Here is a 23702-nt window from a genome sequence, read left to right as displayed (position 1 = left end):
ATACTATAGGAAATAAGGAAGCGAGATTTAATAAGTTTACAGTAAACTTCATGAAATTGAAGGAGAAACTCGAGGACAATCGTTGCAGCTCTCCTTTGCTGGCTCTCAAAGCCTCAAGTTGCAGCAACAATGTCTCATTTGCTGGCTGTCAAAGCCAAAGTTCGAGCAACAATGTCTTGAAAGGTGAAAATCAATGCATTGCTACCTCACCTAACCATTCTTGCCTCCCTAACTCTTGCAAGTGGTTTGTAGGAAGCGCCATGTTTATTCATGACTCCTTCCCTTCCTACAGGGCCAAGGCAGGTGCAAGTACTGGGGTTTCAAGTGCAAGTGCCAGAGATGCGTTCTGGAGCACTCTCTAAGGACATCTCTTAAGCCTGTAATTACTTCATGGCAGGTGCAAGTACTGGGGTTTCAAGTGAAAGTACCAGAGATGTGTTCTGGAGCACTCTCTGAGGACATCTCTGAGGCCTATAATTACTGCATGGTTTGACCAAATGCATCACCAAGCAGAGGAGGAATTGATGGCTACAAGGTCTGGCTTCAACAGAGCCATATCTGGAAGCCCACAGACGTTTTAAGTTCATTTGTGAAATTAGTCTAGGTGCAGGCTCTCTGAGGTGTCGAAGCACTGACTTTGATGTCGCGGTGGTTGTAGACTCGGGAATTATGCCATGATTTGAAGATGCTTAAGTTTTTTGTAAATTTTTATGGGCAATAGCTTGTGAGTTGGTTGCATTATTAGATTATATTAAACGATTTACGGATACACTGCTTGTTATATAAATAGGTCACTGCGTTGCGGATGACATACCTGCCAAATGATATCGGTTGCATGTAAAAACATAGTTGACCTAAAAATTAAACATAGGATAATAATCTTCAAAAACTTAAATAATGAGTTTAAAGCTCTAACTAAAACATAGGATATGATCTTCAAAAGTTTAATCACTTTAAAGCTAAAAACGCAAGCTGGCCCTAAAGTAAAATATAGGATATGATATTCGAAAATTAATGTAATGACTTTAAAGCTCGAGCTAAAGCATAAGATATGATCTTATAAAATTTAATGAGTTTAAAGATGGAACTTAGGTTAATGGGGTAAAATTAATGTGCTAATCAGGTAATCTAAAACTAAGTTGGGATAAGAGATACATTCTTCTCTCCCAATCAAATAGCTAGGAAACTTTGGTTAAACGTTATCATCCCTAACTGCGATGCTCAGCCACAAAGAAACTTTGGTTAAATGGGTGATATAAAAAGCAAGTGAACAGAATTAATATGCCGTCAACGACATACCAATAGCTATATAACAAATGTAGCTCCCAAAACTTTATTTCTTGGATCAGAAATAGTCATCTGATGAAAATTACAGAGTCCAATTTGGGTATAAAAGCCTTAGATATCCATTAACCATCTTATTATTGATGTTTGGTGTCTAAGTTTACGAGATCTTGTTTGGATAACGAACGATCCTTCAAACATGATTTTGGGAGAAACACTAGCTGATAAAATTGATTCAAGCATTGATCCTAATCCATGGGGTAGGAGTTAAATGCACTGGAAATGGAGGTTTCGCTTAGTTGGATGAATTTTTCTTGCTGAACAAGAACTGCAATTACACAGAGATTTACAACAGTTTATTGGCCCACCAATTAACTCCTACAGACGACTCAATCAAAACCATATTTCAACATGCATGATAATATAATAAAAAAAGGCAAATGTAAATGACATTTGCACGGAGGTTGTGACATGTGTTGGCATCGCCATTCACTATTTTCTATTTTCCATGTAATTTTTACAAGTTGTTTTGACCAGAAACCGGGTGGCATCCTCAAGGGCTCGCATTTGTAAGTGGCAATTGACTCTAATTCCCATGATTGAATCAAACTGTCAAACCATTTGCATATTCCCAGACCTCGCATTTGTACATGGCATTCAACTTTAATTCGCATAACAGAATCAAACTGCGAAACCATTTGCATATTGATTTGGTTTTTTTCCTGATTTCTAGAGGTGCTTAGGTTGTATTTTAGCCATAGAGATTTCCTCTGACTACATTTTGGCCATGCAAAATTAGGAGTATAAGCTTAACCACAATTGCTTGGGTGTTGGGAAGACAACTAGCAGATGAAAGATGACAACAAATAGACCAGGAACCAGACCACACCTAGCTAGAACCTCACTTTCTCCATCGAACCCTTGATCCCGCTAGGCAGTGATGTGAAACTAGGGTTGTTGGTGGGTGAGTAAGTTTCGTGTTTCAGGCGTGCACGAGGGGTCTCGTTTCAAAGTGAAGTGGAGAGCGGCGTGCTTTAGAGGAAGAGAGGTGCTGGTGGGTTTGAATCAGCAGTGCCTACTTGAAGATCAGCGTCACTGTTGACAAGGATCCTGGTATCATTTGGGATTGCAGGGAATGCAATGTCTTATGTTAATGTCGCCTTCTTCGCTTGAATTTTGTTCAATAAGCCCGGGGTAACCACCCTTGGATTCACAATGAGGCACCTGTAAGCCATGCAGAGATTGTAAGTGACAAAAGTAATGTGGACCCCACATGAGGGCCATGCGCCTTACTATTCAGTTCCCCAAAACAAACATGCAAGGCATGGAGGATGCCACGTGACTACGTCACTACTTGGAGTCTCTCAATTTTGAGCTTGATTACCTCGGAGGTAAGGAAAATATCCATTACAGAGCTTCGATCTTAATTATATTTGTTAGCCTCTTGCATGCAAGTCTCATTCTTTTTACCGTTCCATGGAGCTAGGGTTAATTGCAGGGTGACATTGGTGTTGGTGATAGTCCTGCTATACTGTTTCTTCAAGAAGAAGGCTCTGGCAAACTAAAGGAGGATAAGTCGAAAGAAACTCCTCTCGGCCAATGGTGGATCCTTCAGAATCCCAATTTTCACATACAAGGAGCTGAAGAAGGCCACAAAGGGCTTCTCCGAAGAAGAAAGATTGGGAAATGGCGTGTTTGGAATGATCTATGCCAGGAAACTCAAAGGCGACTGTCCCGTGGCTGTAAAAAAGATCAGACATATCGACACCCAAAAGGACATGTGGAAAGGTCCTTGGAAGACATGTGGAAAAGGACATGTGGAAAGGATCTTGGAAGGACATTCGCGCTTAATTTACTTTTCTTCATTTTTGATAACAGTGAAATAGAGTCACCAATGTATTTGGTGGTAAAATCCATCTCTCTGTCGATACTCACCTCTCGATGCTCTTCAGTTTTCACTGCTAGGGACCAAATTCAATTTCTCCACTAGTAAAGTATTTTTCTTATACTCCCTATAGAATTAATTTACCTATGTCTGTTTATTCTCAAGATGATTATTTAGTGAGATTAATTGTACATATTAAAAATGTATTTCTTTCTACTTATACAGAAATGGTTTGGAAATGAGCATTGCCATCGCAAGGGAGTCGGTGCCATTCATTCTGTGAAAAATGGTATTTCACTCATTTTGTTTTATCGGTTTATCCAAAATGACTACATAACAGTGGCTTTGGAATGAAAACCAATAGATGGTATGACTAATTAAAAGCTTTAAACCCAGCGATTATATACTGGATATACTCAATTGGCAGGAAATCAACTTAGAAAAATAAATAAATAATATAGAGCATGACTGTTAATTTACTAGACCTTCATTGACTAATTGAAAAATTTTGCCTTTAGGCCCATAAAGTATAAAAATATAACATGCAGAAATACAGAACCCACCTTGTTTCTGAAAACTAAAAAGCATAAAAATTAATAAAGAAATATCGTTGAGGCTAGAGAACATGCCTCTCAATTATGCCACTTGTACCATCCCCTGAGTAAATAGAATGTGACAATGGCCATCAACTGTTTGGCTCCTTTACGGTCTGCTATTTATTATTTACAAATAATAAATTAGTGATTTTTTAGCAAGTGCAACATTTTAGACATAACAACTTCCCCTTAGAATCTGATTTAAGATCTTACCCAGTTAGTTGAAAGCTTTGGTTGCAGGGAACTATGCGTGGAGTAAGAATCTCAAGATCGAGGCGCTTGATGTTCAAGTTAATTAAAAATACCAACTGCAAGTAGAGTGAGAAAGGCTTGCGTGAAAAAAGGGAAGCCAGACCTGAAAACGAGAAAGCAACACAAAATGCAAGCCCAGGGAGAAAGACCAGCATGCAAGAAGGGAAACTAGACTAAAAACGAGAAAGCTACACAGACTGTAGGAAATAAGGAAGCGAGATTTAATAAGTTTACAATAAACTTCATGAAATTGATGGAGAAACTCGAGGCCAATCGTTGCACCTCTCCTTTGCTGGCTCTCAAAGCCTCAAGTTGCAGCAATAATGTCTCCTTTGCTGGCTGTCAAGGTCAAAGTTCGAGCAACAATGTCTTGAAAGGTCAAAATCAGCGCAATGCTCTCTCGGGTATGCACCGGCTAAGGATGGTGTCATTTAACAATACTAATGTTGCATGCATGCAAAAGGACATGTGGAAAGGTCCTTGGAAGACATGTGGAAAAGGACATGTGGAAGGACATTCGCTGCAGTAACTTTGGATGTATGCCCTTCTAAAAACTTTTTCAATATAGAAAAAACTTTGCACGATAAAACTGTTTGGATATGGAAAAATGTTTGCATGATAAAAGAATTTGCCACAACCAGACTTTGGTTAAAATAAAATAACATAGGACTTTGGTTAAAACAACGTTGGGCGAACCTTCCTGCATCGAGGTGTTTTTGCATCGAACAACGTGAAGGCTGTAATAAGAGGTCAATTGTTTTCCGAAACAAAAACTTTGCTTAAAATTTTGTTGAATGAAATTGGGTCCCGTAAACTTAGGTTAAAATGCAAAAACACTGAAAAAAAATCGGTCAAACTATAAACTAATGCTCGGTCAACGAGCGAGCGATCGCTAATAGTCCTAGGCAGGGACTAATTATTGCGATTGATTTATGCCTAGCTTCATGATTATAATTATTGAAATTGATTTACGCGTCCCTTTGTTCCAACAATAAAGTAATTTCACTGTTTAACTTAATTTTGTTATTTTTAAAGGATTTTAGGAACTTGAAAATGTTATAATTAATATTATCTATTTTAATTATATAATTTTTAAGTAAGAATTATCTAATTAAATTACTTACTTTAAGATATTTTTATTGTATTATATGTTTAATTTGTAATATTTTATTAACGTGAATTGGGTTGAAAATTTTATAATTAATTTTATATCAAATAAATGAGTATTGATAGTTAAATATTTTTAAATTATATATAGATATATAGATATATAAATTTTATTGATATTCATACAATTAAATTATTAATTAACTTTAATTTAAAATATATAAAATTAGTTACAAATGATAAATTAATATCTTATTAGTCTTTTCCGCAAGGTAGGGACTATAGTAATTGGAGTGGTGGTTCTAATATTAGTTTGAGCTGGTTACTATTGAAAGTTTTTAGGCTCGTGATATATTTTTCATAGCGTAATTTTTTTGCCATCTTATTTTCCTCTTCCCAAGGGAGGGACGTCAGAACCGTATGTTATATTAGTTTATTTCCTTTGCATTTTCATTTGTTTCCTTCACATTTTTAATTGCTAAACTAATTGCTAAAATAATGCTAACATTAGTTCAAGGCATTAAATATGTCATGCCAATGAGCAAGGCAAATAACTAAAGAGGGATCTATGCTTTCCACATGGCTTTTTGCAGTAGCACTTGACACTCGTCACTGCCTCTGCCTCTGCTCACCTTGAGCCTTCATCAAAAAGAGACACGCTCGATAGCCCCTCCTTATGTCCATGGAGAGGAAGTTACTTGCGCACCAAGTATCGACAACACTAACGACCTGATTGAGTAGTGCACCGCCCCACCTTACTAATGAATGCATCATGCAATAATAGGTGTACACCATGTAGTATCTAAAATCCAACTTCAACAATAGCACATAGGTTCGTCACATGGCAGAGGCGTAAGGGTAGACATTGCTTCTGGTTCCATATCTAGTATATACATCACAAAAAGGAATGATCTCACTTATTAATTTACTCCATAAGAATTCATGCAAAATAATTTTCCAATAGCAAAGGACCATAAAACTTACTCCTTCCGGTAGATCTAGTGGCTGGCGTTGTTGCAACATAAGGATTTCTCTAAGGAGGCATGTTCTGATGGTAAGTAACGGTACCTGTTATAGCTGGAGGAGGTCATGAATGCTGCATATAATGTTGTGTTGTTATAGTATTAAATGGAATTGATTCCTCTGCAACCCAAGTGGTTGCCTACTGATTCACTGGATGGGAACCTGGCTTAGCAGGAACTCCCATAAGCCATGTGTCCATTCTACTGCCTCCTTCACTATGTGCTGGTGGGTATCTGTATGGCCATGAACCCTATGTTTTTCATCTTTTCCAACCTAAATGACAGGCGGTCCAAATCTTCGAATGCGGTTATGAATTTAGAGGCTCTCATTGGTGAAATTTCCCTTGATATGTAGAAATCAACTCATCGAAAAGGAAACAGAGAATATTAGTATCAAATAATCACTAAAATTAGCAGCATAGCCATCCCTCAGCGTATTCCCCTTATGTTATATGTAGCAAGCAGGAAATGCATGACAAAGAAACAACATCTTTCATTAGCAAATTTCCCTTCCTTCTAACTCCTCCTAACTCAATCAAGGTTGACCTTTAATATCTTCCCTCACAGGAAGAGCTGATTATATCAACATACAAGAGATGGTGGTGTCCGAAGCGGCCATGGATACTGTGCAGAGGGCAAGGTATGGGGTTGATAGGTAACTTGGAGGGGACAATTGTGTCTTTTCTACTGTAGATCTGGTGGTTGAAAGCTTTGCTATTGAGTCTTTGTGGGGGCGCATCCATGATCGCAGTGATATTTTTTCAAAGTTGTAAAACCATGACAATAACAAAAACAACCTTTTAATATCATATTATGCATAAATTTTCCTTGGATCAAAGAAGAAGATGAACTGCCTAATGTGGCTTGAATAAATCCTTCATCTTTGAACACCAATTTCGAAATCTGCCCTTGTTGCAGAGTAACTAGAGGTGCCATGGTAATAGATTTATTTTTTGTGTTTTCCATCTTGTATGTTGGGTTATGGAAAGATAGACAAGTGCTAAAATCATAGGCCCACAGAGATTTATATTTAATTAACATGTCAATCAATTACACCTGTCTTTTGCAGAAGGCTTAAGAGAATGTTGAGGCGTTGGTAGCATGACATTATGTACCTTGGCTAAACCACCTTCAATCAGTATGTATATCTAGATACTGTGATTGTTTTGAAGAATTAGACCATATTTCGATTTTGAGAAATATGTGGACTTTTTGCACAAACTATTCATGAATGGCATGGGTATGTGCTATCGATATAGGAAGGGACCTATAGTCGAAATGTTTCTTACCTTGTGTTGTCTCCATCTTTACATCTTGCTGCATTTTTGGAATTACTTGGCTTGCAAAATTTACACCTTGTCCAGCAGGGGAAATATTCAATGAAGAATGTGCTAACACTGATAACAAAGGAAAATTCAAGCAATTCCATTACTTATAGGGTTACTACAATGACCTTGCAAGCTTAATTTTCAGCACAAATGATGGTATTGTTAAAAGCATCTTCAGCTCTGCCACAGGAAAGGAGTTTCATCTATCATCACTCATGCTTTACTTTGTTACTATTTTTATATTGGGGTTGGTCACATATGGACTTCCACTTCAATCGAGTCTACTTATACTAGTAATTTTCATAGGCTCTGCATATGGTCATTCTATTGGGTAGTTGATTTCATCCTTCACAGGAATTGATGGGGGCCCATCTGTTGTGATCGGTGCAACCTCTTTGCTCGGGGGCCCAATTAGGATGACAATTTCATTGCGTGTCATCCTTTTGGAGTGAAACAATAACTTGTCATTTTAGCGTTTTATTATGTTGCTTGTGCTGATAATGAAGACAACAAATGATTGCTTCAAGACAACAACAAATTTCTTCAACGGCAACGTGTATAATGCAATTATTAACTTGAAGGGGATTCCACTCTTCGAAGGACATCCTAAACCCTATGTGAGAAACCTGACTGCTAGTGATGTTGTTACAGGTAAATTGTTAACCTTTTCTAGAGTCAAGAAAGTGGAAATGTCATACAGATTTTGATGAATACTAAACCCAATGGCTTCGTAGTCATAGATGGAGCTCTATCAGAAAAACCATTCTTCAATGGTCTTACCCTCAGCTCATATTTGTTTGTTTTGTTGAAGAGGAAAGACTTTCAGCTTTCACAAACTCTTATTTCTACAGACATAAAGTAGAAGTTTTCTTCTAGTGACTTTTCAAAACGAGTTTGAGGAAGAGATCTCAAGATTGAGGACATAAAAAAAGATCTGTTTCGTGGAAAGTCAAACTATCAATCCAAAGAGTTAATCCCTTACTTACTTTACTCGAAGTGTTACCATCATCACCGATCCACCATGCTAACACTTGAGGAATTAACTAGTTAGCTATGTCGGAAGGGATGGCTTTTCTCCCATATGACGGGCCTGCAATGGACTCAAACCATGGACGTAAAATTACAAACATTGGAGAGTGGTTGGTCCTAAATTCTAGGAAATGAGTAACTTCTAACCGTTTATTACAACTGGTATCAGATAATGGTGGTTTAGTTACTAAAACCTGGTCCTTTAGGATAATCCACATAGGATGAACATACTACTCTTCTTCAGTTGAGAGAGATATATACAGAGAAATACTTTTTAGTAACTAAAACATGAGCATCTCCTAATATTTTCATATTGCATATGCTCTAACATCCCAAGAATTTATCATATAAAGTCTACTTAACTTAACTTACTTATCAGAAAAGGTGTCGAAGTATCGACAATATCTAAACTTTAATCCATAACCAGCCTATTATCCCTAAGGTATCTTTGATCAATTTATAACCAAATTTTTTATTCCTCCTTCACTAAGACCATAACCCCCTTTTTTATTCACTTACATTGATGAATTATTAGTGAGGGGTGAAATCATGATGTCACAGGGTTAGAACATTAACTTAATTCATAAGATTCATCCAAATACAAAGATAAACCAATGAGAAACCCCTTATGTAAAGCTCTGCTACTATTTAAGAGGAGTACACCCCATACAAACTAGCAAGAGGGAATATTATAGTCAAAATCCATAGGGCATGAAAGTATAACTGAGCTTAAACTAGTATCTACACTGGTAACATAATTTCATTTATATTCTATGGGAGACAATAGAAAAATTGTGGCTTGGTTCATGCGAGACACCAATAAAGTGTATGGCAATTTTGATACCTTTTTTTCATTTAAGTTACAACTTAATATCAGTGTTTGACGCAGTGGATAGAAATTAGACCTAATACATCTAGATATGTTAGCTAAATCCTATGCTTTTGGTTATAACTTTCACTTTCTTATTGCTAAATTTATTCCAGAGAATTCTCCCTATATTAATTATCACCTGTGTTGGCATCTAGTATGGTGTTTACAAACAACAACATGTAGATCATTTTTGCTTAATAAAAATATCAAAATGGTGAACTTAGGATATCTATATTATACAAATTGTTAGCATCACAGTCTTATGATTACATAACAAATAAATGATAAAACTTGATCCTATAATTACTCATAAGAAACATTCTTTATTCAACACCGCTACCACTCTGGTTCTTTAGTATTCTAGATTAGATCCTTTTATTAACCCTTAACAGTGTAATATATTGTTCAATTGTGACACACTCATATTTAGATGGCTACTTCCAAGCCCACATCAACAGTTGAAACATTAGCCATCATGAATGAAAATATGTTGGGCATTTTGCCAATGTTTTGTTTCCTCTGCCAAGCAAGATGGGCCCAATGCAACACCAAATTGTTAAGGTTTTTTTCACTGAAAAATCTATACTATATCACAAACTGTTAATATAGTGTATAAGATATAAGCAACTAAAGTGAATATAACAAGATGTTTCCAACTAGACTAAAGACATATCCAACGATAACAGGTTTCCTAGGTTCAATTCAATTGTACCTTGGTTTCATTATTGTGGCAGATAGTTATACTAAGATATATTTCTTTGTGTACCAGCTATATCTAAGTTCGATAGGAATTTATCAACTGATCACCATTCATCCCACACTATTTTTACAATTATAGGTTCAATCTATTCATCATAATCTAATGGTGACTGGCCCACTTAGATTTGGGTCTAATAAATAAAATAAGATTTTCATAATATGAACTAGCTAACTCATTATGAAATAGGTAGACAAGCCAATGGGTCTTCTATTAATGGCCAAATGTTTATTATATCTCTTTCACTCTTGGTTCTTGGTTCAACTTTCCCTTACTGTACTTTTCACTATTGCTATGAATATGAAATAATCGATTTTCGCCCTTCACTACTCATCTGCTTCAAACGGATACTAAGAGATATTTATTCATCAAAATCTATAAGTGGTTTGAACCATTGGATACTTATCTTATTGGTTTTTCACATTTTTCCTATTAATAACTAGTTCTCCTCATTTAATCCTCTATGACCATATTTTGATTTTGAAAAAAAGGTGGAGTTTGTGCAAAAAATTTTCATGAATGGCATGGGCGTGTGTTACTGATACAGGAAGGGGCCTATATCGAAAATGCTTATTTCCTTTGTTGTCTCCATATTTACATCTTGTTGCATTTTTGGACTTCCTTGGCTTACAAAATGCACACCATTTCCTGCAGGACTTATGTTCAATGAAGAATGTCCTAACACTGATAACAAAGGAAACTTCAAGGGATTCCATTGTTTAGAGGTTTACTACAATGACCTTGCAAGATTTATTTTTAACACAAATGATGGTATTGTTAAAATCATCTTCAACTCTTCCACAGGAAAGGAGTTTTGCCAATCATCGCTCATGCTTTACTTTGTTACTATTTTTACATCGGTACTGGTCACATATGGACATGTGTTTCCATCGGGTCGATTCATACCATTAATTTTGATAGGATCTACATATGCTCATTCTGTTGGGGAGCTTATTGCATCCTTCACAGGAAATGATGGGGGCCTTTGTCTTGTGCTCAGTGTAGCCTCTTTCCTTGGGTTCTTAATGAGGATGACAGTTTCATTGCCAATCATCCTTTTGGAACTAACAAATAACTTGCCATTTCTACATTTTATTATGTTTTTTGTGTTGATAACGAAGACAACAACTGATTTCTTCAAGATAACAACTGATTTCTTCAACGTCGGCATGTATAATGCAATTGTGCTCTTGAAGGGGATTCTATTCTTAGAAGGACATCCTAAACCCTATGTGAGAAGCCAAACGGCTAGTGATGTTGTTACAGGTCCATTGTTAACCTTTTCTAGAGTCGAGAAAGTTGGAAACTTTGTACAGATTTTGATGAAAACTAAACCCAATGGTTTTGCAGTCATAGATGGACCTCTATCAGAAAAACTAGTCATGTATGGCCTTATCCTTAGCTCATATTTTTTGGTTTTTTTGAAGAGGAAAGAGTTTCAGCTTTCACAAACTGTTGTTTCTGCGGACATAAAGTAGAAGTTTTCTTCTAATGACTTTTTGAAACACATTTGAGGAAGAGATCTCAATATTTAGGACATAAACAAAGATCTGTTTTGTGGAAAGTCGAATTATCTGTCCAGATAATTAATCCCTTAGTTAATCTACTCGAAGCTTTAACATTATCATCGATCCACCATGCTAACACTTGAGGTATTAACCAGTTAGGTATGTCGGCAAGGATGGCTTTTCTCCCATATGATTGGCCTAGAATGGACTCAAACCAGGGACTTAAAATTTAAAACATTGGACAGTGCTTGGTCCTAAATGCTAGGAAATGAGTAACGTCTAACTGTTTATTACAACCGGTATGTGATAATGGTGGTTTAGTTACTAAAACTTGATCCTTTAGGATAATCCACAAACAATGAACATACCACTCTTGTTTAGTTGATAGAGATATATACAGATAAATACCTTTTAGTAACTAAAACATGAGCATCTCCTAATATTTTCCTATTGCATATGCTCTAATATCCCAAGAATTTATCATATAAAGTCTACTTAACTTAACTTACTTATCAGAAAAGGTGTCGAACTATGGACAATATCTGAACTCTAATCCAGAACCAGCCTGTTATCCCTATGGTATCATTGATTAATTTATAACCAACTTTATTATTCCTTCTTCACTAGGACCATAACTCCCCTTTTTTTCACTTACACGATGTCATGGGGTTAGAACATTAACTTATAGCATAATATGCATCCAAATACAAGGAAAAACCAATGAGAAACCCCTTATGTAAAGCTCTGGTACTATTTAAGAGGAGTACACCCCATACAAATTAGTAAGAGAGAATATTCTAGTCAAAATCCATAGGGTATGACCATCTAACTGAGCTTAAACTAGTATCTACACTGGTAACACAATTTCACTTATATTCTATGGGAGACAGTAGAAAAATTGTGGCTTGATTCATGCAGGACTCCAATAAAGTGTATGGCAATTTCACTACCTTTTTTCCGTTCGAGTTACAACCTAATATCAGGGTTTGATGTCGTGGATAAGAATTAGACCTAGTACATCTAGCTATATTAGCTAAATCCTATGTTTGTGGTTATAACTCACTCTTTCTTATTTCTAAATTTATTCTAGAGAATTCTCCCTGTATTAATGATCACCTGTGTTGGTTTGTAGTATGGTCTTTACAAACAACAACATCCAGATCATTTCTGCTTAATAAAAATACCAGAATGATGAAATTAAGATATCTATATTATACATATTTTTAGCATCATAGTCTTCTTATTACAGAACAAATAAATGATAAACCTTGATCATATAATTACTCATCAGAAGCATTCTTTATTCAACATTGTTACCACTTTATTGCTTTAGTATTCCAGTATATATCCTTTTATTAACCCTTAACAATGTAATATATTGTTCAGTTGTGACACACTCATATCTAGATGGCTACTTCCAAGCCCACATCAACATCTACAAGATTAGCCATCATGAATGAAAATATGTTGGGCATTTTGCCAATGTTTTGTTTCCTCTACCAAACAGGATAGGCCCAACACAACACCAAATTGTTAAGGTATTTTTCACTGAAACATATATACTATATCACAGACTGTTAATATAGTGTATAAGATATAAGAAAATAAAGTGAATATAACAAGATGTTTCCAACTAGACTAAAGACCTATCAAATGATAATAGGTTTCCTAGGTTCAATTCAATTGTACCTCAGTTTCATTACTGTGGCAGATAGTTCTACTAAAATATATTTCGCTATCTACCAGCTATATCTAAGTTCGATAGGAATTTATCCACTAATCACCATTTATCCCACACTATTTTTACAATGATAGGTTTGATCTATTTGTTATAATCTAAACGTGACTAGCCCACTTAGATACGGGTCTAATAAATAAAACAAGATTTTCATAATATGAGCTAGCTAACCCATTAAGTAATAGGTAGACAAGCCATTGTGTCTTCTATTAAGGGAGAAATTTTTATTAGACCTCTTTCACTCTTGGTTCTTGGTTCAACTTTCCCTTATGGTACTTTTGACTATTTCTATGAATATGAAATAATCGATTTTCTCCCTTCACTACTCATCTGCATCAAAGGGCTACTAAGAGATATTGGTTCATCAAAATTTATAAGTGGTTTGAACCATTGGATACTTATCTTATTGGTTTGTCACCTTTTTCCTATTAATAACTAGTTATCCTCATTTAATCCTTTATTACCATATTTCGATTTTGAAAAAAATGTGGAGTTTTTGTAGAGAACTTTCACGAATGGCATGGATGTGTGTTATTGATACAGGAAGGGACCTATATCCAAAATGCTTCTTTCCTGTGTTGTCTACATCTTTACATCTTGTTGCATTTTTCGATTTCCTTGGCTTGCAAAATGCACACCTTGTCCTGTAGGAGTAATCTTCAATGAAGAATTTCCTGACACTAATAACAAAGGAAACTTCAAGTGATTCCATTGTTTAGAGGTTTACTATGATGACCTTGCAAGATTGATTTTCAACACCAATGATGGTATTGTTAAAATCATCTTCAACTCTTCCACAAGAAAGGAGTTTTGTTAATCATCGCTCGTGCTTTACTTTGTTACTATTTTTACATTGGGACTGGTCACATATGGATGTGTTTTTCCATCTTGTTGATTCATACCAGTAATTTTGATAGGATCTACATATGGTCATTCTGTTGGGGAGTTGATTGCATCCTTCACAAGAATTGGTGGGGGCCTTATTGTTGTGCTCAGTGTAGCCTCTTTTCTTGGGGGCTCAATGAGGATGACAACTTCATTGTGTGTCATCCTTTTGGAACTAACAAATAACTTGTCATTTCTACATTTTATTATGTTGTTTGTGTTGATAGTGAAGACAACAACTGATTTTTTAAAGACAACAACCGATTTCTTCAAGACAACAATTGATTTCTTCAACGTCGATGTGTATAATGAAATTTTGCACTTGAAGGGGATTCCATTCTTGGAAGGACATCCTAAACCCTATATGAGAAACCTGACTACTAGTGATGTTGTTATAGGCCCAGTGTTAACATTTTCTAGAGTCGAGAAAGTTGGAAACATCGTACATATTTTGATGAATACTAGACACCATGACTTTCTAGTCATAGTTGGACCTCTAGCAGAAAAAACCAGTCTTTTATAGCCTTATCCTTAGGTCACATTTGTTGGTTTCACTGAAGGGGAAAGAGTTTTAGCTTTCACAGACTATTGTTTTTATAGACATAAAGCATAAGTTTTCTTTTGGTGACTTTGCAAAACAAAGTTGAGGAAGAGATCTCAAGATTGAGGACATAAACATAAGTGCGGAGGAATAGGAAATGTATATTGATTTACATCCATTTTGCAATATCTCACCATACATTGTTGTGGAGACCTTGTCATTAACAATGATATTTTCCCTTTTTCGGCAAGTAGGCTTGAGAAATGTCTGCGTGGTGCCTAAAGAAGTAGGGGTAAGTGTTCACACACAAAATTACCTGGAATTTTGTAGTCTCAATCACTCATCCTTTTTGTTGACCGTATCAAATGCTTTCACCTAATTTAGCCATCTTTTATAGTAAGACCATTGTATAATGTAATGAAAAATCTGTAAGACCTCCATACTATCATAGACTAAGCATTACTACCTTCTTTGGGTTTGAATTCATAAGCTATAACTCTGTCAAACTTATTCCACATTTGGATATTTTGTGGTGCTTCTCATTCTCATTTTCTTGGTTTTTCACAGAGCTTCAATTGCTCAGTTACTTACACGGAATGACTTTATGGAAACACATATTTTTGATCTCCATCCTTATCTTGAAGAAGGAAAACCAAAATTGCTAGTATCGTAGCCATATCCATTAAAATGAGCACCTACTTCCAACTACAAAGATTGAAGAGTTTCCAAAGAAAATGTGAGTGTACTATGAATATTTTGCAGGATTAATTTTCAATAATTTATCCTGTTATACCCCAGGAGTTATTTTGTGCCTCCTAAGTGCCACTTTTGGTTTTGTGGGTAATACTGTGAGTAGAGACTGCTTGTTTTATTTTAATCTTTACTGTATTTGTCTTCAGTATCTTGTTGTCTACTTATTTTTAAAGTAGACTGTGGTTTTTTCTTTACGTTCAATACTCTTTGTGGCCTGCTCCATACTGAAATTGTTACTTTAATTTAGAATTTCTTATGTCATTCAATAATGATACCTAGGTTTTTGTTTTATATCCTCCAGACTTAGCCTTGTGCCTTGTCTACTATCATTTTTCACCTTTTGGAGTTGGTCCATATTCTTATCAAACAACCTTTTTGAGAAATTCTTAATCAAATATTGTGGCTATACTATTGAAGATGGCTCAATTTCTGTATGGTCTAGGATAAATGTAACTTTAATTTATGTTCTGCATCTTTCTATTTTTATAACTTGATTTCTAGTTTTTTGTGGGGTTATATCTTACAGATCCATTGCATTTTGTTGTTTTATACATCGACGTTTCGAACCATCCTCTGTGGTTCATCATCAGGATTTAGATTTAGATTTTGTCATTGGTTCATATTATTTATGAAACCATCTACCATTTCTCTAGGTAGTGAGCCTTTTATAGCCCACTCAAATATTGTTTAGATGATGGTGTATTTCTATACTCCATTTTTTATTGGAGACAAAAACCCCGATTCTATCTCCCTAATAGCTAGTCTTTTTTTTATTGTATTATTGTTGTTTTCTACAGTGAAACATTATGTCTCCTTTGTGACCTGTTCTGCATATCTAAATTTCATTGCACTTCACTATCAAATACCATGATGGAATTTGGAATAGACCAACATATCTAAACATTATGTGAGTCTACTATATCAAAATCAATATAGTGTCAACTTAAACCATCACGAATTGAAGCTTAAAAGCTAAATATTGCACTTATAATGGACACTGAGGCACACACTTTATCTAATGAAATTGTGCTTGATGTAACACCATTTCTACTATGTCAATGCATTATGTATCTTTGTTTACATGTTACACCCTCTTAAGCAACATTGTATGTGGAAGCAATTGTTTTTCTCCTATAATAGTTGTATCAACATTAGTTCATTTTCAAAATCCTTTGAGATTCTTTAAAATGGTTAGTTCATTGTCAAAATCATTTGAAATTCCTTAATTTAACCATTTTATGGTTGTGTTGCAAGCGATGTTTTTTATTACAATGCTAGAATTTTGTAATTGATAGTCAAACTTTTTGTATATTATTTCCTCTATGCACAGGGGATTCACCCAATGAACCTCTGACATATCACGTGCATTCACGAAATGTTAAACAATACCCTTTATTTAAAATACCTCTAAAATTCACTTCATTTAACCCCCTACCAATATGAACCCAATACACCTTCCCAATTTAAAAAACCTCTACCTTCACTAGATATTATAGCTATCCATTATTTCATTAACATTTTTTATACCCCTTTATATTTTTCCATTCACTTTGAGCTCAATTTTTTTATACCTACCCCTTACATATCCCCCAATATATTATGTCATTTTTTTCTCAATATATATCCCCCAATATGAATGCACGTGGTATGATATTTGTCCCCCAGGGAAGCCCTCGTGTTCCATCCCATGCTTCATTTTCTTTAAATTCGACATCTATGCTAACTATCAATTTTTTTTGTTTTTAGATTCTACAACTTATATACCTTCGAATGATCATTATACACAATAATAATGCACTTCTCACTTTTTTCATCTAGCTTTCTTCTCAACTCCTTAGGTACATGAGCATATGCCACATAGCCAAATGCCCTAAAGTGTGCTACATTGCAACTTATACATGTCCATGCTCCTTATAGAACTTTTCTGTTCACACTTGTAATGGAAGATCTATTCAAAAAATCAATTGAGCAAGCTACTACTTCCTCCAAAAACTCATTAATATATGTTGTTCCTTCAACATGCTTCTAGCCATATTCAACATGGTTTTATTCTTCCTTTTAGCTACATCATTCTTCTACAAAATGTATCTTGTTATAAATTGTATTTTGATCGCACGATACTTGCAAAATTTCTAAAAAATACTTGAATTGCACTCATCCTCTATGTTTGACCGTAACACTTTGATCTGATTATCATGTTGCTTCTATGTCATTTCCTTAGATTCTCAAAACTTGTCTAAATGTTTAGACACGTTTGTGAGAAAATACACCAAAGTCCTTTTGTTGTTATCATCTATGAAAGTTACAAAGTAGTAGCTTCCTCCAAGTGACCGCATCTACATTGGACCAAATATATTTGTATTAACTAACTCCAAAGGTTCCTTTTCCCTGTAAGACACTCCCTTAGGAAAATTATCTATGTGTTGCTTTGCTAAAACACAACTCTCATATGAACTAGTTGTCTCTTCAATGGGAGGCAACCCCTCAACCATCTTATATTGTGGCAATAGTCAAAGGCCACCAAAATATAGATGACCAAACATGAAGTTCCATAACCAAAGATCATCCAATCATGTTGGTTTTTTAGCAAATGAGTAATCATGTCTGTAGTCCTTCATGGAAAGAGGATACACATTATTTTCGGTCACCTTTACTTTGGAAATAAACATCTTACTAGGAGATCTATCATATATGAAGCAATTCTCTCCTTTAAATACTACATCATACCATTTTTTAGTATGTTAGCCAACGCTAAGAAGGTTATGTTTCAAACTTGGAGCATAATACACATATGGTATTTCCTTTTATGATCTTGTTTGATGAAGATGTTAACTGGAAATCATTTTTGGATTCAAATGCGTTAAGAAATTCATTCATCTATGAACATTTCCATAAGAGGGAAGATTTTAACTGTTATTTTTCCCATAACTTTTATAACATTATCTAACCCAAGCTTGATATTAGCTATGACTAAATCATCCATACCTATAATTATCCTTATGTTTCTTGTCATATGATTGCTACATCTACTATCTATAAACCAAATATTGTTAGATAACCTTTGAGAATCATTACACGTAAGAAATAATGATTCTCCACAGCGCTCATAATAATAGTTTGAACATTCCCTTTTAAGATAATTTTTTTCCTTTTTATATTCATGTCCATAATGACCCCTCTTGTTGCACTAATAACACTTAATTTTATTTGCTATACCTTTGATTTGATTGCGAACTTCTATTGTTGCTCCACCTTGAACTATCGAGATTTTGATATGATCTCCTTTCCTTTTAGGATCATCTCTCTAACTGTTGCTTCTATTGTTTCTACCTCTAGCTCTTGATCTTGATCTTCCTCTTCCTTTTGAGATAGAAACCTACTATTTCATGCATTTTCCAAAGATTCCTCGTGTTTATTTAATTGAGATTTATGAGATAACAAGGATCCAAACAGTTCATCTACTAATAATAGTGAAAAGTCTTTAGAATATTTAATAGCTATGACCACCATATCAAGTTTCCTAGGGAAGATCTCGAGAACCTTCTCTACCAAATTTTGATCTAAAATATCTTCATCATTAATCGTTAGTTGATTAACAATGTTTATAACTTGGGTCATGTATTGGCCCAAGTACTTTGACTCTTTCATCTTCAAATTCTCAAAATTCATGTTCAACATCTCCAACTTCATTTTTTTCACCTTTGCAATTCCATGATGACTAGTTCGTAGGATGCCCCACACTATTTTGGAGGTCTTCACTATTGAGATATTTGAAAATAAAGTTGTATCCACACCATTTTGGATAGTAGCAAGTGTTATCACATGGTTTTTTTCTATAGATTCTGAATTAATCTATCTATGTGTTCGTCAAAACATATTCGATTACCTCATCAGTTAGCTCTTCACAACCACAAACTACAAGTTCCCACCCACTCTTTTAATATCACAAACTTCATAGTCTTTTTCTATTAAAACTGGGAAGAGTAGCTAGGAAAAACTATCACCTAAAATCATGTCTCATTTTCCGTATTATCATTAAAAAAAACTATTTCTTAATTATTTTTAATAATACAATAATCAAAGCCACTTTTAAAAATATCTCCACTAAAGAGATTTACACACTCATTAAAAACATTCTACATTCTTGGTAAAGAAGTAATTTTTTAAACTAAACCACCTTTTCTTTTAGTACAACTCTTTTATTTTTCTTATGCAATACATTAAAAACAAACTTTCAGAATGAACCTTCATCACCACATTTAACCAAGAAAAAAAACACTTACACCACTTTAAAATAATATGGCACTTCTAAACTACGGTAAAAAACAAGTTATATGTAAAGGAATTGTTATTCCATATTTCTAGAAGTCACGTTGAATCTTCGTGCCAGTTCATGATGGTGTGTCACAAATGGATACATTGGCTCATTGCAGCTCAGTGAACAAATTGACCAGCAGAGTTGTCTACAATGGAAGCCCCTGGCTCGCTTTACACCTCAGCAAACCAAAAGGAATGATTGATCGGATGTCAGCATACAACTCTGGCTCTGACAACAATGGATATCGTTGCTCTCAAAGAAGATTGGTCACGGCTCCTAAACAAGAGTGGTGCAACTTTGCAAACCAACTAGCATTCAACCGGAGGTTAATTCAAAAGCAACACTTTTTTCAATTTTATTTGTTTTTGTTTTTTTATTTTTTACTTTAATTTGATAAACGGATAAAAAAGAACAAATATTAATCACCATACACTATTGGTTGGAAATAGTAAATTACTGTAGTATGCATGTAAGGTATGAAGATATGAATTTAGTTAAGTCAAATATTATAAGTGGAGTATGAGTTTACATGAACAAGTTCGCCAGAATTGAAGCAAGTCAAGTTAAAGATAGCATGATTTCATATTTAGTAAATTAGGTTTTTATATCCCGTATACCTATTCATTATAATGCGTGTAAAAACCAAAAGCCAAATATCTATAAATGGTTGTATATGTATTTTGTGTTTTTTTTTCTTTTCTTTTCCATCAAATTAATTTTGGAGTTGACGTCAAGTTACAAGATTCGAGCATATAAATCTATCAGAAAAGAGCCAAAAGAAAAAGACGTGTAATTAAAAAAAAAAAATCACAAAAGGAAATTGTCCCATGATTAAAGCTTATAAATGAGATATTTTGAAGAAACTTAACACACGACTGTCGCAAGATTAAATATTAAAGGCACGATGTTCCTGAAAAACTTAACAAACATCCAATTATTGGTTTTTCGTTACTAGTGTTGCATCGATACATGAGATAGGCTTCCAAGAAAAGTCAACCAGAAATCACGCGCACAGCGCAAATTTTAAAGGTTGAGATGGCACGAAAACTCCAAAAGCCACATAGTCAGATGTTTTAAAAGGTGTGTTGTTAAAGTGTTAAGAGAGATATTTTTTAAAGTCACGTGGGGCGGTTAAAAAGGTTTAAAAGATTTTTCGCAAGAGTTTATTAAAAGTTGGAGATGTTCAAGGATTAATAAGGGTTTATTAAAGTTTGGGTGATATTTTTAAAAAATGTTGTTTTAACAAAAAGGTTATTAAAAGGGATTGAAAGAAAGGTCTTTCTTAAGAGGTTGAGTTGATTAAAAACTTTATTTATTTATTTTTACGCCGTAAGGCGTTCCCTCTGAGACGAACTCCCCTCCATGCCACCGTGTCTCAACGTGGGCCGTTAAATGGATTGTTAGACGATTAAATCATCTCCAGCCATTAGATCATCGGTGAAAAACGTTCTGGTCAGTGAAGAGTCGCTCGCCCTGAGGTCTGAAGCGACACAGGTTAGTTTTGCATATCCTGCGTCAAGTGTACAACGCGATCTGAGACACAAGCGCACCAAGTATCATCTGGTAATTTTCTCAGTGAATAATGCTCATTGTTTATATTTTTATTTTTCAAGTCCTTTATTTGAGTTTTAGCTTTTTTTTATCTGCTGAAAGGAGGTTATTGAGAGAAGAATAAGTGGATTTGCAGGTTGCTGCCAATTTGATGATTTTGATTGAATGTGCTAATTAACATAATGGCAGAATAGGGAAAATCGAGTTGGGAGCTTGTCTTTTATTTATATTCAGCTTGATTATGTATATATTTTAGTTCGGGTGAAGCGGCATCATGGTGCAGGGAGCAATTTAGGGCAGCTTTTATGATAACAATAATAAGAACTGAACCTTGTTTTTGGGCCTGGATTTAACCGTGGTGGAAATGGAGCCGGGTTTTAGGAGAGAGTTTTTAGCAATCATGGCTAGCGATCTTATGACTAAATATCACAGAAGAACATCCTGAAAACCCTTGGAAGATGACCTCATTCCAGCGTCTCAGCTTCACAACAGAAGATATTTTGGAGAGCTTGAAGCCTGATAACATGATTGGCATTGGAGCAGCCGGTACAGTTTACAGGGTTGAAAGGCCGGGGGGTCATGTCATAGCTGTGAAGAAGCTACGGTGGGTGGAGAAAGAGAAAGAGGGAGGGAAACGAAAGAAAGGGGTATTAGCAGAGGTAGAAGTCCTGGGAAATGTTAGGCACAGAAACATAGCTAAATTGTTGGGTTGTTGCTCCAGCAATGAGGAGACTCTTCTTCTTTATGAATACATGCCTAATGGAAGTTTGGCTGACCTCTTGCACGGAAGAAAGGAAGAGAACATGCTCACTGAGTGGATGACAAGATACAATATTGCAGTTGGAGTGGCTCAGGGCTTATGCTATCTTCATCAAGATTGCCGTCCTGCCATTGTACACAGAGATGTTAAGCCTAGCAATATATTGCTTGATTCTGACATGACTGCAAGGGTTGCAGATTTTGGAGTTGCAAAGCTGATTCGAACTGGTTCGGAGGCCATGTCTTCTGTTATTGGCTCCTATGGCTACATTGCTCCAGGTAAAGTAGTTTCAAACTTCAGAACTATAAGTGGTCATTCTTTTTATTGTAACATTAATTTTCTTTTCAGAAACCATATACATTCTAACATCTTAGGATATAGCTTGTGCTTGAATGATACTCTGTCCATCCATTTTATGTTACATGATTGTCTCTGATGTGAGCAATTTACTTACAAAGTGTCTAACATCTTAGATTACTCCATCAATCCATTCTATGTCAACATGGTTGTCTCTGGTGTGAACAATATACTTGCAAAGTGTCTAACATCGTAGGTTATACTTTGTTCTTGAATGATACTCCATCAATCCATTTTATGTTAACATGATTGTCTCTGATGTGAATAATTTACTTACAAAGTGAGTTAGGATGGTCTAAGTGCATTTTTCTTTCAGTTTCATGATTGTTTACCCTGGAAAATCTAAGAATACAAAAGGAGAATCTTGTATTGGTTTTACATCCCTAAAGCATTAAGATTAGCTGAACACAAAAGTAAAAGGGAATCGGTTTTAGCTACTGTTTGGATTTGAAGAAGGAATTCAGAAATATGAGTATTTCTCAGATCAGACAACCTTATGGAAAAGGTCTTATTATTTTTATGTATTTGTAAGTTAGTTTGTGTATCAGATTCTCAGTGATTGATGGGTATGGAGTTATGTTTTAGCCTAGCTTAGTTCAAAGTCATAAATTTGCTATAAGGTAGCATTCATTGTTTTCTACATAGCCATTCAAATTCTTACACAGATTTTCTCTTGTAATATATATCTGAAAGTTATATGTTAAACCTAGCACAGACTTGTACTGTTTCATTAATTGAGGATGGTAGCAATCTATTAAGTCCATGAGTCTATGCATCTTTTGGATTTGTGCAGAGGGAAACGAAAGAAAGGGGTATTAGCAGAGGTAGAAGTCCTGGGAAATGTTAGGCACAGAAACATAGCTAAATTGTTGGGTTGTTGCTCCAGCAATGAGGAGACTCTTCTTCTTTATGAATACACGCCTAATGGAAGTTTGGCTGACCTCTTGCACGGAAGAAAGGAAGAGAACATGCTCACTGAGTGGATGACAAGATACAACATTGCAGTTGGAGTGGCGCAGGGCTTATGCTATCTTCATCAAGATTGCCGTCCTGCCATTGTACACAGAGATGTTAAGCCTAGCAATATATTGCTTGATTCTGACATGACTGCAAGGGTTGCAGATTTTGGAGTTGCAAAGCTGATTCGAACTGGTTCGGAG

The 23702-nt window shown here is 35.2% G+C and overlaps 1 pseudogene across 2 annotated transcripts; it reads left to right on the top strand.

Moving 5' to 3' along the window:
• The first annotated feature begins 21210 nt into the window (after positions 1–21210).
• Positions 21211–23127, top strand: LOC149139574 (leucine-rich repeat receptor-like protein kinase TDR pseudogene; annotated as a pseudogene). Of its 2 annotated transcripts, none has more exons than XR_016265179.1 (2): positions 21211–21437; positions 21615–23127. The product of XR_016265179.1 is annotated as a leucine-rich repeat receptor-like protein kinase TDR pseudogene, transcript variant X2 (transcript). The 2 variants fall into 2 exon arrangements; XR_016265178.1 differs by having other exon boundaries at positions 21562–23127.
• Positions 23128–23702: the final 575 nt, after the last annotated feature.

The sequence above is a fragment of the Pinus tabuliformis genome, chromosome X (assembly GCF_031772625.1).
Source record: "Pinus tabuliformis cultivar Carrire ecotype Pingquan chromosome X, CPIR1, whole genome shotgun sequence".
NCBI lineage: Eukaryota > Viridiplantae > Streptophyta > Pinopsida > Pinales > Pinaceae > Pinus > Pinus tabuliformis.
The sequence above is the reverse complement of the archived record's forward strand: the minus strand, read 5'-3'. Positions and strand labels throughout refer to the sequence as shown.